General features: G+C 44.4%; 1 long non-coding RNA gene across 2 annotated transcripts in view; it reads left to right on the forward strand.

Moving 5' to 3' along the window:
* The first annotated feature begins 6,151 nt into the window (after positions 1-6,151).
* Positions 6,152-15,930, forward strand: part of LOC130597338 (uncharacterized) — a 70,101-nt gene continuing 60,322 nt past the window's right edge. Inside the window, exon 1 of one of the 2 annotated variants that reach the window (XR_008971737.1) lies at positions 6,152-6,171. This is a non-coding gene — a long non-coding RNA (uncharacterized LOC130597338). Of the gene's footprint in view, positions 6,172-6,296; positions 6,428-15,930 lie in introns of those variants that run through there. The other variant, XR_008971735.1, reaches the window with a different exon arrangement.

Raw genomic sequence — 15,930 nt, forward strand, 5'->3', positions numbered from 1 at the left:
GCTCTCCTGCAGCATCAGGTGTTAGGGCATGGAGATGACTGATGTGAGCCCTTGGCAGACACTTTGCTGTTTCTTTCCTCCTGCCAGAAGGGTCTTCTGGCTTTGTGACTCTGTCTCTGCTCCAGCAAGCTAGTGGGTGCTCACATATCCATCTCAGGCTGTCAGCTGGCAATTGCCTATCTATTCTGGGTTGCCTCACTTGTAGCCATGGATTAGAGTTAGGAGAGGAAGGGAGTGCATGGTGAAGGGTTCATGAAGCTATTCAGGCTTGCTGTGAGCAAGAGGAGGAAAGGGAAGGGGTTTGGGATTCAGTCACCCTGAATGGCATGTGGAAAGCCACAAGTTACTGCAGAGCTTGCTGACAGTTAGCAGCAGAGCCCTGGGAGAAAGATGTGGGAGAGGCAGTGACAGTAGTGAGAGTTTGATGGGCTTGTGTCAGCCCATCGGCTGCTCAGAGGTTGTGTTGTTGAGCTGCTGCAGACAGGTGGCACAAACCTTCACCACCCTTCAGAGTTTTCTTACAAGAACCTGTAAAACCATGAATCAGCCCTCTATGTTTTTGATTTTTTAAGTGCCTGTAAAAGCAACAGATGTTCTCACAACACATCCCATGAGAACTTTCCCCTCCTTTCTGTACAGGTACACGAGGGCTTCGTTGTACACACTGCTCCCTTCTAAGGATCAGATACGATGTGCAGCAGGAAGTGCTCCAGCTCAGGTGTCCAAAACAGCTAAGTCTGGAACCAGTTGTAAACCTTGTAAACCTTTGTGGGCAACCTCAGCCTGTCTTTAGAGGACCCCGCAGCCAATGCTCAGGCACTGGCACCCTGCAGTGCTGAGGGCTTGGGCAGCCCAAAGTGAATGGGCCTCAGCAGACAGCACCGCTGCTTCTTTCCACCTTGACCCCCAGCAGCTGACATAGACTCCAGCCGGATCCCCCAGGGATGGTCTTCAGGATCTCTCCTTCCCCTGATGCCCACCTGTGGCATGGACCTGCTCTGCAGAAAGCCAAAGGGCTGTAGGCAGTGGTTCACACCTGAACTGGTGTTTTTCCTCCTCCTCTGCTGTCTCTGCTTCGTACACGCAATCCAACTGTGCTTCATCTCTTCTAGCCACAGATCAGCTGTGTGTTTCTGTGACTTTCTAGGGCTGATACCATCCTGGAAATCATAAGAGAAGTTAATAATCTGTTCTGTGAAACCGATGTTACATTTCTGCTCTGGTTTCAAGACAGACCAAATATGTCCCATTAAACTCAATGAAAAGTGTAACCAGGTGCCTTGACAGGGCAGGTTAGAAATACAGCTTATTTTTCCCCTCCAGCTCTCCTCAAATACACATAAGGTTTATAGATAATATTTTCCATTAGCCTAAAGCATCTTTTTTAGTATCAAGTGGCTCTCTTGTGACTCTTTATCACTGTCATGTCAAGCTGAAATGTGTGCAGAGCAGAGCAGGAGTGCTTTCTAGCCCACTTTGTATAGATTTAAATGTATATATTATGCAAGGCAGTAGGGGATCAGACTCAGTGGAGTAACTTCAGAAATAATTGAAAGCAGGACTTGTTCCTGGTACTCATAAAATGGCAGCAGTAACTCCTCAAGGTTCACACACAGTTTGAGCTTTAAATATTCTGCTGTGCCATTCTATGGCCAGGAGTGAAAAGTCAGATCCTTTCAGTTCTCTTGTAACTTAGCAGAAAGCTGTAAGGGGTAAATCAGAGATAAAGAGAAGTAATTAACTTTTTCAGAAGTCACTTTCAGCCAGGAGAATTTAAGTCTTGCTTTTGATCTTTCAAATCAACCATGAACCTTGCATTCATTTTATGTTGTATAGTATAATTATATAGAATTACATCTTATAATATAGAAATGGAACTTCACTATAGACAAAATGAAGTGTGGCAAGTGTTTTGGAGACAATACAAAGAAGTAAACATGAAGCATATGAAAAGCTTAATCAATAAGACAACAATTTCAAAATGAAAACATGAGCTGCTAGAGAATCCTGATAAATCACATCAGTTGTGTGGAGCAGCTCTATTGGATTAAATCACAGTGATCAGAAGCAAAACACATCAAACACAAAGAATTAATTCTCTCACTGTCTCAAACATTTATTTCAGTTTGGAGTTGTAGGTTTAGGAACTAATTTCCTATATGAAGACTGAGGAAAGAAGCAGCAGAGACAAATCAGCCTCTCCCCAACCCTCAGGAGAATCATAGAATAGTGAGGGTTGGAAAGGACCTTAAGATCATCCAGCTCCAACCCCCCTGCCATGGGCAGGGACACCTCATGCTAAACCATCTCACCCAAGGCTTCGTCCAGCCTGGTCTTGAAAATTGCCAGGGGTGGAGCATTCACAACCTCCCTGGGCAACCCATTCCAGTGCCTCACCACCCTAACAGGAAAGAATTTCCTTCTTGTATCCAGTCTAAACTTCCCATGTTTAAGTTCGAACCCATCACCCCTTGTCCTATCACTCCAGTCCCTAATGAAGAGTCCCTCCCCAGCATCCCTATAGGCCCCCTTCAGATACTGGAAGCTGCTCTGAGGTCTCCACGCAGCCTTCTCTTCTCCAGGCTGAACAGCCCCAACTTTCTCAGCCTATCTTCATACGGGAGGTGCTCCAGTCCCCTGATCATCCTCATGGCCTCCTCTGGACTTGTTCCAACAGTTCCATGTCCTTTTTATGCTGAGGACACCAGAACTGCACACAATACTCCAAGTGAGGTCTCCCGAGAGGAGAGTAGATGGGCAGGATCACCTCCTTGGACCTGCTGGTCACGCTCCTTTTGGTGCAGCCCAGGATACGGTTGCTTTCTGGGCTGTGAGCGCACACTGAAGCCACTTCATGTTCATTTTCTCATCAACCAACACCCCCAAGTCCTTCTCTGCAGGGCTGCTGTGAGGGAGAGAGGGAAAAGAAAGAAGATAAAACAGGTGATGTGCATGAAACAGAGATGGATGGGAGGATTTACTGTTCTTTACAACTAGCTGTCAGCCCTTTTCCCTTCCTCCCTGCCCTCAGCCCAGATTATTAGGGTGCCTCTGCTCTGTGTCATGTTTGAGATCTCCATGGTTAAAGTGAAGTTCATGGTTCTGTTGGCAGTGGTGCAGCTCATGGCGGTATCAGACTTACACTTGTGGGACAACTCTCAAACTCTCACTGTTTGGGTTTTTTTTCTTGCTCTTTCTCCCTTCCCCAAATCCAGCAGGCTCCTTGATAATTATTTTAGGTCCTTAAATATGTGCCCCATTCAATAAATATGTTCCTAATGTCAGTGATTAAGTGCATTAGCAGCTGAAAGAGCCCCTGGCCGTAGGGATTGCAGTGCAGAACAACCAGAGCCATGTCGCAGGCCTTCAAAATGTCACACATCTGCCATTGTAAATGAGCCACTATCACTTCTTTAAAACAGCTCTTTTGATCTATTCTAATGCACAAATTACAGTTGTTGTCACATCTTATTACTATCATCTTCTGGAAGCTTGAAATGTTTTGCTCTCTAATATCAAATTCCTAATAATCTACCTGCCTAAGACACAAAGGAGGGAATTGGGTAGAATACTCATTTTTCCTGGAGTTGCTCGATATTCCCTCAGCGGTATTTAATACACTTTGTTACAGTAATGCATTTTAAAACATTCAACGTATATATTTCCAGGGCAAACTATAAATTGTATTTTTCATCTCAAGTCCTCGTAGCACCAGGGAGCAGTGAGCAACCTGATGGATGGGACAGACAATGCGTTTTGTTGTCATTTAGCTAGCCACAGATCAACAGGACGACCGTGATCCTTTCAGTGGGGTGGGTAAGGGCTGTGCTGTGTGAAAGGGAGGTGTTAGATGCAATCCTGCTCAGTCAGGAGTAAAGGTGTCATGAGAAAAATGGCAGCAAATCCTGGCTGGTGACTGCATCACAGTATCATTCAACAGAGGACAGAGCACCCTGCAAGGGTGAGTGATGTGCAAAACTGGGTTTTGTGGCTTTTTAAACCAAAACAAATACTAGTCTCTTGGTTGTTTCAGTCCTTCAGTCTGTCAAATGAACACACGCACACAAAAACCCCAATGTAACATCGAGCTGAAGCTCGATCAGCAGAGGGGCACATTTTACATGGCTCAAAAGTAGAACCTCTATGCCTACAGCAGCTGTGAGCAGTCTGTCAAGGACTATTGAACAAAAAAGGCCTTAGAATAAGTTGCCTGGCATTCCTTCCATATATTTGGAGGAAAATGCTTAATAAATGGTATATTTGCTTGTACCCCACCAGCACCTGTAGACAGGACATGGTATGCAGAGGGCTTTGCATCTGCAGGGGGAAAAGTCCATTCAAGGGCAGGGAGTGGAAGGACTGCTGGGAACAGCAAAAAATACCAGTCAATGAGGATTCTCATGTCTGTGTTACAGAGGACATAAATTCCATCTTCCAAAAATCATAGACTCCTTCCCCACTTCCGTTCATGAACATTCTCAATGATTCCCGAGCCGCTGAAGTAAGCTTGATGAATTCTGTCATGCTTCCTAACTGGAGAGAATACCTCCTAAGCATTTTTGTTGGCCTTTTAATGTCTGCGACCTGCAAATAGTATGGCTGTAAAATGAATTATAATGATGTGCTAAAATGGAGTAATCTCAGTCATTTTATTAAGCACTTTGTGAAGGAAGTTGAGATTGCTGGTGCTGTATTTTCTTCGAATACGCTCCTTGTCCCTCTGTAGAACATGTGTGCAGCTCCTCAGGAAATGAGGATGCAAACCATATGGCCTGGGATGCCAGAGTGCATTTTCAGTGATAACACAGACATGTTACAGCAGTGTCTCCCAAAACACTAAGGGAATCTTCTACAGTTGTGTTGTATGCTATTTTTCATATTAAAATGATCTGTCAGTAACTCCAGTGATGAAGTGATGAAGCGGTTTCACCCTGTTGTCTTTATTCCCTGTTCACATATTCCTTCTTATGGCTCCCAAAGAAAAGGCTGTTTCTTTTGAGATGCAGTTTGATACTTTGGTTAAGCTCATGTGATTTTACTTGTGTGTATTTTTCTCTGTAATTAACTGCAAGACAGTTACTTTCAGCAAGAGTTTTTTACAGACAGAAATGTTAATACCTAAATGTGGGGATGAACAGGTTTTCTCTTTGAAATTCCGTGTGTGTGTGTGTGTGTGTGTGTCACAGTGTAACAAGAAGCCACGTTTTTAGGAATATTTAGTCCTGTGGTTCTGCAGGATCTATTATTTTTGTTATTCATTAACTGAATTGCAGGTTCTTTGGGAGAAGATTGGTTTTGAGCAGTTATTTCCTGAGCAGGGGTCACAAGGCACATCTGGAAGGTGTTGGGACACAGGGAGTGGAGCAGATGCAGTAAAGGGTCTTGGACTGAGAGCAGGACATGGATAACTGGTATTTCTTCTGCCATGGCTAAGGCAGGCAATTTGATGGTAGCTTTGCTCCATAGTTGATGGCAACCCAAAAATGCGCTTACTCAGGCCCAGTGTTTATTGATTCCTTTGATGTAATAACTTGGTAATGATCCTTATTAAGGACATCTCTGGCAAACAGGTGTTTAAAATCTAGCACAAAGTTATTTTATTAGCACTGAATTCTCAGACACAGAGATGAGTACTGCTTTCTTCTTTTTTCCTTACAGGAATTTGAATTCTGTTTTCTCCTCAGTTTTGAAATCAGTTTGGTACCACAGGGATAAATGCACATATTGCATTACAGGCCAGTGTGATGTAGGCTGACACCAGGATAATGAGCAGATATTTACAGTTACCTTTGGATCTGTGCAAAGCTACTTTGCTTCCATTGCTTTTCAGTTTTGTAAGCACTATTCAGTCAGTTACAATTGTGTGTAAAATCAAAGTGGAAACCACAGAATCAATACCTTAGAAACAAACAACATCTAGAAATCCCTGAGCCTGGAAGATCCTAAAAGAAGGAAAAGACACTTCTCCATATTCATGAGGTTTTACAGAAATGAATGTCAGAGTGATGAGAAGTATATCTGAGTGTAAAATGCCCGTGTTCATTAATCTCTTTTCAGGGCAGCACGTCAGCTTATCAGCCTTCTGGGAGCACAATTAAAGAGAGAAGATGTTCTGTCTTCGAAGCCATCAGTGGCTCCTCTTTGGTCTTGAGCAAGACAGATGCTGCTCAGGTAGGGTTCATCAGGCAATCATATTTAGAGCTCTGTCAGGTCCATGATAAGTAGGAAAAAATGATAAGATTGGGGGTGTTTATTCACTCTCTCTGAGGGAGGTATGTTCTGGTTTATTTCTTGATTAAAAACCCTCCTATCCAAACTGTCATCTGAAGAGCTTAACTTTGCTGTAGACTTTTGGACCATATTGGCAGTTCCAGGACTGGAGGGTCATCTGAGGTTAAAAATAAACCCAAACCACCAAACTAAAAAGGTAATTCCCAGCAATCTGCTGAAATTTATTAGAGTTCTTGTGATAACAGGGCCATCGGCTGCTGCTCTGGGTGCCATGGAAACAGGCATCGCTGCAAACAGGGAAGGTGGCTTTCCTCTCATTCCTGTTTCAGAAAGAGAAAATAAGCTTTTGTGAGATGACTCGTTTAAAGGACTTTGCCCCTGTCTTGCCAGTGCATGTGGTCATTGCCCTGGCAGAGGGACTGAGAGGTGTCTGCAAGAGGGGGAGTGCTGGCAGTACTCTTTTGGGGGATTTTCTGGGTTTTGGGCTCTTAATTTATGAGAGAGTTATCAAGTACTAGAGGGAGAGGTATCTTTAAGTGTTAATCTTGTCAGAGGGTGCTCTTGTGGCTGATGTAATGCACTGGAGTTAAGGAAATCTGACTTAGATGCCTCAGTTAGCAGAGAGCTCTTCCAAGGCTGCTCTGCTCTGCTCTTCACCCTCCGCAGCTCCACCAAGCTGTTGGTGCCACGGTATGTCTGTGGCTCACGGGGACACTGCTCTGGTGGCAAGTGACCTGCATCTTGCAGAGAAGGTTACTGCTTTGAACCTTCAGACTTCCTCTGCAGCTCCTCCTCCGGGGTTGCTTAGAGCATGTGCAAACAAGGATGTTTAGAACCTGTACTGTAAACACTGACAGACAACTCTGAAGGCCTTTCAGGCTTGTGAACTAAAAATACAATAGCTATACAATGGTACCATTATTGCTAATCATAAACAAATAGGCAAATATGAAATCAAACATGCTTAGAGAGGTGTTTATCATCTATTCATGCCTCTACTAGCGGCAGACATTTGTGTATTCCCATTCACACTGCATGAGCGAACAGGCAGGTTAATGCATCTTGGAGTATGTTTGGTCCTACTTCATAGCCTGTTTGACAATGCTGGCAAATACAAAGCTATACCTATTTGTGGTAGGGAATAATGCAGACATTAGGAGTGGTTCAGATATCCTTCACCTTTTTACCTTCACTGAGATTTTCAGCTGTGTGGAACCTTGTTACATGATATGGCTATTTATACAGCTGAGCTAGTACAGAGTGAAATGTAAGGAAGAATTCCTTAATTCTGCCATGGTACTTTGTCCGTGATGCAGCTTCAGCTGCAGTTTGGGCCTCTTGGATCTACACATCTTGGGCCAAACCAGTCAGTTCCTAATGATCTTGTATAGGCAATGGGGAGAAGGAAGGAAAGCATTTCAACAGGTACTGATTAATTGTGCTTCTGCAGAACTGCTGGTTATTTTAACAGTGCTAAGGTGTAACAACCTGAGCACAGGCTTGGTAGTGCACCAGAAGACCTGAATGGAAGATGCTTATGCTATAATTATTATTATTACTTCTTAATTTTAAAATAGCTAAAATGCATTGAGAGATCTCCAGAGAATTAGTTTCTTCAATGTCCCAGTTGTTTGTGCTCTAGCTGATGTCTAGACTGACGCAGCCAGGCTTAGCCAGGAGGCCAAGAAGATGCTCATCACCCTAGAGGGGGAGGGAGAGAAAAACTCCGACATCACTGTGAACTCTTGCATTTGTTTCTGTTTCAGATAGGCCAAATTTTAACCCTTTTTTATGTGTTTCAGTGCTAGCCCCCTCTTCTTAATAAAACGTAGAATAGAATCATAAGGAGTAATTTCTCACTCCAAAAATTATTGATAGGAATCAGCACAAAGGTTTTACATTTGAAGCATGGCTGTGCAGCAGCAGGATTTAGAGAGCATTTGCTGGAATTGTCATAGAGATCCTGAGATTGCTGCAATAAATGTCTAAGAATCCACGCAATAATTTAAGTGGTGAGCTTCATACCTCAAATGTAACAGCTGGAGGTTTCCATTTGAGGCTTCTTCTGCCTGCTTTGCTGAGTGGGAGGCAGGCTTCTTCCCCTCCAAACTCAGAGAACCCTATTAGATTAATGTGAGATTTTTGGTAAGACCTTACACGAGAAGAGTAATCTTAAGATATTGTGAAGTTGATAACGATTACATTTATATCAGATCTATGACAAATTCACATTTCTCTCTAAACTGCACATGTATTATTTATTCTTCATGTTATTCAGTAATACAGTAATTTGTTTTGCTTAAGCTGATGCTTTTCCAATTTCTTTATGCTCGACTCTATTGTTTCTGTGCTTAAGTGAAGATGAAGCCAAGGAGATAGTCTGCAGCAATACACCATTGCATTAGAATCATAGAATAGTCAGGGTTGGAAAGGACCTTAAGATCATCCAGTTCCAATCCCCCTGCCATGGGCAGGGACACCTCACACTAAACCATGTTACCCAAGGCTCTGTGAAACCTGTCCTTGAACACCACCAGGGATGGAGCATTTGCAGCTTCCTTGGGCAACCCATTCCAGTGCCTCACCACCCTAACAGGAAAGAATTTCCTCCTTATATCCAATCTAAACTTCCCCAGTTTTAATCCATTACCCCTTGTCCTATCACTAGAGTCCCCAACGAAGAGTTCCCCCCCCAGCATCCCTTTGAGATACTGGAAGCTGCTACGAGGTCTCCACACAGCTTCTCCTTTCCAGGCTGAACAGCCCCAACTTTTTCAGCCTGTCTTCATACAGGAGCTGCTCCAGTCCCCTGATCATCCTCGTGGCCTCCTCTGGACTTGTTCTAACTGTTCCATGTCCTTTTTATGCTGAGGACACCAGAACTGCACACAGTGCTCCAAGTGAGGTCTCCTGAGAGGAGAGCAGAGGGGCAGGATCACCTCCTTCACCCTGCTGGTCACGCTCCTTTTGATGCAGCCCAGGATACGGTTGCTTTCTGGTCTGTGAGCGCACACTGAAGCCGGCTCATGTTCATTTTCTCATCAACCAAGACCCCCAAGTTCTTCTCCTTGGGCTGCTCTGAATCTCTTCTCTGCCCAACCTGTAGCTGTGCCTGGGATTGCTCCGACCCAGGTGTAGGACCTTGCACTTGGCATGGTTAAACTCCATGAGGTTGGCATCAGCCCACCTCACAAGCGTGTCGAGGTCCCTCTGGATGGCATTCCTTCCCTCCAGGGTATCAGCTGAACCACACAGCTCGGTGTCATCGGCAAACTTGCTGAGGGCGCACTCACTCCCACTGTCCATATCAGCGATGAAGATGTTGAACAAGACCGGTCCCAACACCGATCCCTGAGGGACACCACTTGTTACTGGTCTCCAGCCGGACATTGAGCCATTGACCACAACTCTTTGTGTGCGGCCATCCAGCCAGTTCTTTATCCACCAAGTGGTCCATCCATCAAATTGATGTCTCTCCAATTTAGAGACAAGGATGTCGTGTGGGACAGTGTCCAACGCTTTGCACAAGTCCAGGTAGATGACATCAACTGCTCTACCCCTGTCCATCAGTTCTGTAGCCCCATCATAGAAGGCCACCACATTGGTCAGGCAGGATTTCCCCTTAGTGAAGCCATGCTGGCTGTCACCAAGCACCTTGTTGATTTTCATGTGCCTTAGCATGCCTTCCAGGAGAATCTGCTCCAAGATTTTGCCAGACACAGAGGTGAGACTGACTGCTCTGTAATTCCCCGGGTCATCCATTTTCCCCTTCTTGAAAATGGGGGTTATATTTCCCTTTTTCCAGTCATCGGGAACTTCACCTGACTGCCAGGATTTCTCAAATATGATGGCCAGTGGGCCAGTGGCTTCACAACTTAATTTGCCAGCTCCTTCAGGACCCAGGGATGGATTTCATCAGGAGCCACGGACTTGTGCACATTCAGATTTTTAAGATGATCTCGAACCAGTTCCTCTCCTACAGTGGGCACAAGGTCTTCACTCCCACAGTCCCTGCGTCTGCCTTCCAAGACTTGGGTGGTTTGGTCAGAGCCTTTTCCAGTGAAGACCGAGACAAAGAAGTCATTCAGAACCTCAGCCTTCTCCAAATCCTGTGTAGCCAGTTCTCCTGAGAGCTTCCTGAGGGAGCCTACATTCTCCCTAGACTGTCTTTTATTTGCTACATACCTGTAGAATCCCTTCCTGTTATCGTTCACATCCCTAGCCAAGTTTAATTCTAATTGGACCTTGGCTTTCCTAACCTGGTCCCTGGCTTCCCGGGCAACATCCCTGTACTCTTCCCATGCCACCTGTCCTTGCTTCCACCTTTTATAAGCCTCTTTTTTCATTTGAATTTTCCTCAGGAGCTCCTTATCCATCCAAGGAGGTCTCCTGGCCCTCCTGCTGCACTTCCTTCTGGCTGGGACAGAAAACTCCCGATCTTGTAGCATGTGATCTTTGAATTATCAACCAACAGTTTTGGGGCCCCTCTACCCTCTAGGGCTGTATCCCATGGAACCTTCCTAAGCAGGTTCCTGAAGAGGCCAAAGTCTGCTCTTTGGAAGTCCAGGGCAGTGAGCTTGCTGCACGCTCTTCTCACTGTCCCGAGGATCTCAGACTCGACCATCTCGTGATTGCTGCATCCAAGGCTGCCCTGGAGCGTCACGTTTCCAACGAGCCCTTCCCTGTTGGTAAGCGCGAGGTCAAGCACGGCACCTCTCCTTGTCGGCTCCTCTGTTACTTGCAGAAGGAAGTTGTCTTCTACACAATCGAGGAACCTCCTGGATTGTTTGTGCCAGGCCATACCATTGTTCCAACAGATGTCAGGGTGGTTGAAGTCACCCATGAGAACAAGGGCCTGTGAGAGTGAGGCTTTTCCTATCTGTCTATAGAGCACTTCATCCACAGAGTCCTCTTGATTAGGCGGTCTGTAACAGATCCCCACAGTAATGTCTCCCATTGCTGTTCTCCCTTTAACCCTGACCCACAAACTCTCTGTTGACTGCTCACGTGTCCCCAGATGGAGTTCCATACTCTCCAGCCTATTTCTAACATAAATAGCAACTCCCCCTCCCCGTCTGATGGTGTTTTCTAAAGACCCTGTAGCCTTCCATTCCAACAATCCAGTCATAGGAGCCATCCCACCACGTTTCTGTGAGAAAATTCTCTGCTTTATCCATTTATATCTGTTTTCTGCGATTTTCAAGGTATATTGGAAAATGATTTCAATAAATGGTCACAAAGGGCTGCATTACAAACCTTGAAGAAAACCTAAATACCATGGGCAGGTAATAGAAAACATTTTAAGAACTGTTATGTTTCTGTCAAGATGCACACTGTGGAGTCCTAGCAGCTTTCTGGCCCAGTGGAAATCAATTGCACAGGAAACCTTGAAAGCAGATCATTGGAGGTAATGCGGAAAACCTTACCTGTTTTAGAGCATGGAGAAAGTTTCTGGAGCACAATAGTGTTTATTTACTGATAACTGCCAAGGCTGGTGGCTTAATTATGTACTAGTTCTGCCCAGCATACATGGTTATAGGAATAAAGATGTGGGTTAACTGTATTGTAATGGGAGACTGTCTTCTTTAGGTTTCTATCAAGTGCAACACTTCCTTATCCAAACAACTCAGGTAGAAAGCAACATCCCATACTTTGCTTAAATATGTATTTAGTACCTAATAAATGGAGCACTAAAATACCTCTAGGGTAGAAGGAGAAGCTGTGATAACTTCTCTCTGGCTGAAAAGGAAATAGAAACCCTGAAATCCCTACAGTGAATACGCTGCTTGCTGTAATAGCCAGTTGACATGGTATTTTTCAGCTGAGGCAGAATTTAAGCATTTATTGCATGCTCTGTCAACTACAAGCATAGCACAGATGGAGAGACAAATAGAGATAGGCTCCTGTCAGCCTTAACTGGAAGGTAACAGAGTCCACCACAGGATTTCTTTGTCCCATGATAGGAATCTTAAAATTGATGGCCACAACGAAGTCTCTCCTGGCACCTGAGTATGGAATAATCCTTTTGTTGGCTTAGTGCTGCAGTTGGGAACTGAAGCTGGTCACAGTGTGTGTGGGCCTGTCCTACTTACAGAATCATAGAATGTTTTGGGTTGGAAAGGACTTCAGACCATCCAGTTCCAACCCCCTGCCATGGGCAGGGACACCTCACCGTAGATCATGTTGCCCAAGGCTCTGTCCAATCTGCCCTTGAACACTGCCAGGGATGAAGCATTCACCCCTTCCCTGGGCAACCCATTCCAGTGCCTTGCCAACCTCACTGCAAAAGAACTTCTTCCTTAAATCTAACCTGAACTTCCCCTGTTTTGGTTTGAACTCATCACCCCTTGTCCTGTCACTGCAGTCCTTGACAAAGAGTCCCCCTTCAGCATCCTTGTAGACAGACCCCTTCAGACAGTGGAAGCTGCTGTGAGGTCTCTATGCAGCTTCTCTTCTCCAGGCTGAACATCCCCAGTGTTCTTAGCCTGTCTTCATACAGGAGGTGCTCCAGCCCCTGGTCATCCTCACGGCCCTCAAACCCATCAGTCATAGGCTGCTGCTGAAACTTGCAGAGCTCTCTGCTGCCTGACACAAAGAGTTTGTATCAGTGTCTAATTCAAGATGGGAAGTGGCAATTAGGGTGATAAATGAGGATCATAAAACCAAGGGCTTTGTTTACCTATTATTTCTTGTAAGCACATGGTTGGCAAAACCAGTGGGCTAAATCATGCTTACCTAAGGAGGGAAGGAGCATGAACAGAGGACAGGGCACCTGTGGAAACCAGTTTGTTCCCCTTGGACAGCATTGGTTAGTATGATGTGAGTATCATCATAGGTGTGTAGCTACAGTGATGCAGCTGTAGCCACATAGCTCATTACTACACATCCTTTCCTGTTAGAAAGGGGCAAATTCTCACTTAGGTGTAACTAAAAATCGAGTTTCATCTACTATATTATGTGAATATGAAACAAATAAACTCCCGGTTTTGAGGTAATTTGTACAAGGCAAGCAGTACAAGGGAATTACTTCCTTTGCTCTTTCTTGTTTCTGTCTTTGGGATTTGAGGTCATGGTAATGGGATAGCCAGGACAGAGGAGCACCAAGTCCTCAGCTTACTTACATAGGAAATAAGAACAATCCTGTAAAGGTTTGGCAGGGAAAACTGCTTTTCTCTCATTTCTTAGAGAACTGCAAGTAGGTGTGCCAGAACAGCAACAGGGGAAATGATACAGAGCTTTCCTGCTGTATATAACATCATCCAAGAGATGCAGTCAAGCTCTGCTTTGGGGATTTATGCTGTCACGTGAAGTGCTTGCTAGATCAGTTTCAACTCACTCCGTGTGCCAGGAGCTGTGTTACTGTGTTGTGGTCTCTTAAGACAAAGCACAAGAAATCCTTATTTGAACGTGTGTACTCAAGGCAAACTCCTGAAGGCAAAGCAGAAACAATTCCAGCCCAGCCTGTGTCCAAGAGGCTCAGGTTAAGGGTCCTGCCTTAGTGCAGTTCCCCTGTATCAGTGTGCTTTCTTAGGAAGTGCTGTTCAACTGCAGAGTATTTTAGGAGACTGACCAAATGACATGATAAAAGCAGAAACTGGGGTATCTGCACACACACCTGGCCACAAACCTAATCATAGCAAAGGAAAGCTTTTTTTAAAAGAAATTGTGAATATTTAACCTTTTTCTTCTCTTTTTATTTTCTTTTTGTTTTATCTCACATCAGAAAGTCTTGGTTTGGAAGGGTTTTGTTTATCTTAGCACAAAGGCTCTCTGGGTACTTGATATCTCAGCACTTTCATGTCATTATGGAACTCCATTAAATTGTTTCATTTTACTCCTGCAAACCCAAGTGTGTAGTTGCGCAAGGTATCAAAATACTTGCCTTTCCCATTATTCACCTAACTTGCATCACAGCATGGTAACATTTCAGTTATCCCATGTACATGTCCAAGAAGGGAGAAGTTGGATCTGGTCACACCAGTACTACCTTCTTTGAGGAGCACACCTGCCCAGGAGGTTGCTGGCAAGCACCATCCTCCCCTGATGCTGGGCTCCCACATGGCATCGATGACAACAAGCAGGGGGCTGACAAAGGAGTGAGATGGAGCAGAGCCTACAGACCATGGGCTTGGACAGAGCTGGGATGGATGGGCTTGGGGTTTGCTTCCCATTGCCACTCCTATTTTGCCTGGTTAATACAGAATGCATAACCAGGCTCCACATCTGCCAGTGATTTAAAAACAAAATAGCAATTAAAGGGAAGGGAGAACCAAAGGCATGAGAAACCTTTGATGTTCTCATTCCATACTGCTGGGAGACAATTAGCCAAAGTGAACAGGAGCTGTGGGAAGCCATCTAGCCAGCTTTCCAAATGGCAATCATTGTCACACACCACAGATGCCGTTCCTTCCTTCAGTTGGCATGTTTCATTTGTTTCAGTTAATGCACTCAGTTGAGCTGAGGAAGTATTTGCTTCTTTGTTTTTACATTTCTAATGTGTTTTTAGTGTCTCATACTTGTCTCAGTATTTCTTACCACAGTGTGTCTTCTATGACAAGGTCATTCTCTATCAGCTTACACAAACAATGATGCATCATCTGTCTTTACAGGACAGTGCAAGGTACTCAGCCATACCTGTCTGTCCTACTGCTGTTTGTCTCCCCATCTGTCTTGTTCCAGTGTGTAACATCTGATTAACACCTGTGGTAATTAATAATGCTGTGGGTCTCTTATCTATTATTTTTCAGTTTCAGTAGGGATAAATCAGCACATTGAACACTAAGGGAACTGTAGTATGCAATGATGAAGAACATAAAAAGAGCACTTACAGTTTTTAAATATTCATAAAATAGAAGGCAGGAGCCATCATTTTTAATAGAAGATTTTCTGTGGTGAATAAAACTGGTATTTTACTGCCTCTTTGTAGAGTACTAATAGGGCACTGTGTAGCTGTACATGGCCCCATATGTACATGAGACAGCTGAGTGATTAGTTTATGGCAAGTCCCTTGAAGAAATAGTTGTTTGTTGCAGTTTATTTTAATAGTTTGCAGGTTTTGACAGTGGTGTTTGGCCTTTTGAAATTGTCAATTTAAGATGTATTGGTCTGTACAAAATTGCAGATTAAAGGTTGAATGCCGTTATTCTCCATGGTTAATCTCCATTAGAGCAAAATATTTGGTCATCTAAGTCACAGAGTATGGTTTCTGCAGAGTATGGTCATCTTTAGATGATCATAACCAGTGTTTCTGGTTTAGAAATCAGATTGGATTCTGCTTTCTTCCAGAAGAATTCATTTTGATGATTAAACACACCTTTCTTTTAGGTCCCAAAAGTGAGGGAACAGGGAGGAGAAGGGTAGGGGGAAGGGAAAAGGAAAGGGAAGGGAAAGCAAAGAAGAAAGAAAAGCAATGGAGAAAGGAAAGGAAAAGAAAAGAAAGAGAAAGGAAAAGAAAAGCGGGAAGGAGAGAAGCAGAAGGGGAAGGGAGAAGAAAAAGAAATCCTTGGAGATACTCAAAACCCGACTGGAAGCAGTCTGGAGTAACGTGCTCCCTGGACACAACCTGCTCTGACATGCTCCGAGTGGCGATTGGACTATATGATCACCAAAGATGTCTTTCTACCTTAGCTTTTCTGTGTAAGAAGCAAGAAGCAGAGTGCAAAATGTAGGTCCAGCCTATTGCACTGAGCAACCAAGAGT

The sequence above is a fragment of the Pezoporus wallicus genome, unplaced genomic scaffold (assembly GCF_028554395.1).
Source record: "Pezoporus wallicus isolate ANWC-B61680 ecotype Strahan unplaced genomic scaffold, APGP_CSIRO_Pwel_v1 contig_6714, whole genome shotgun sequence".
In the NCBI taxonomy this organism is placed as follows: Eukaryota; Metazoa; Chordata; class Aves; order Psittaciformes; family Psittacidae; genus Pezoporus; species Pezoporus wallicus.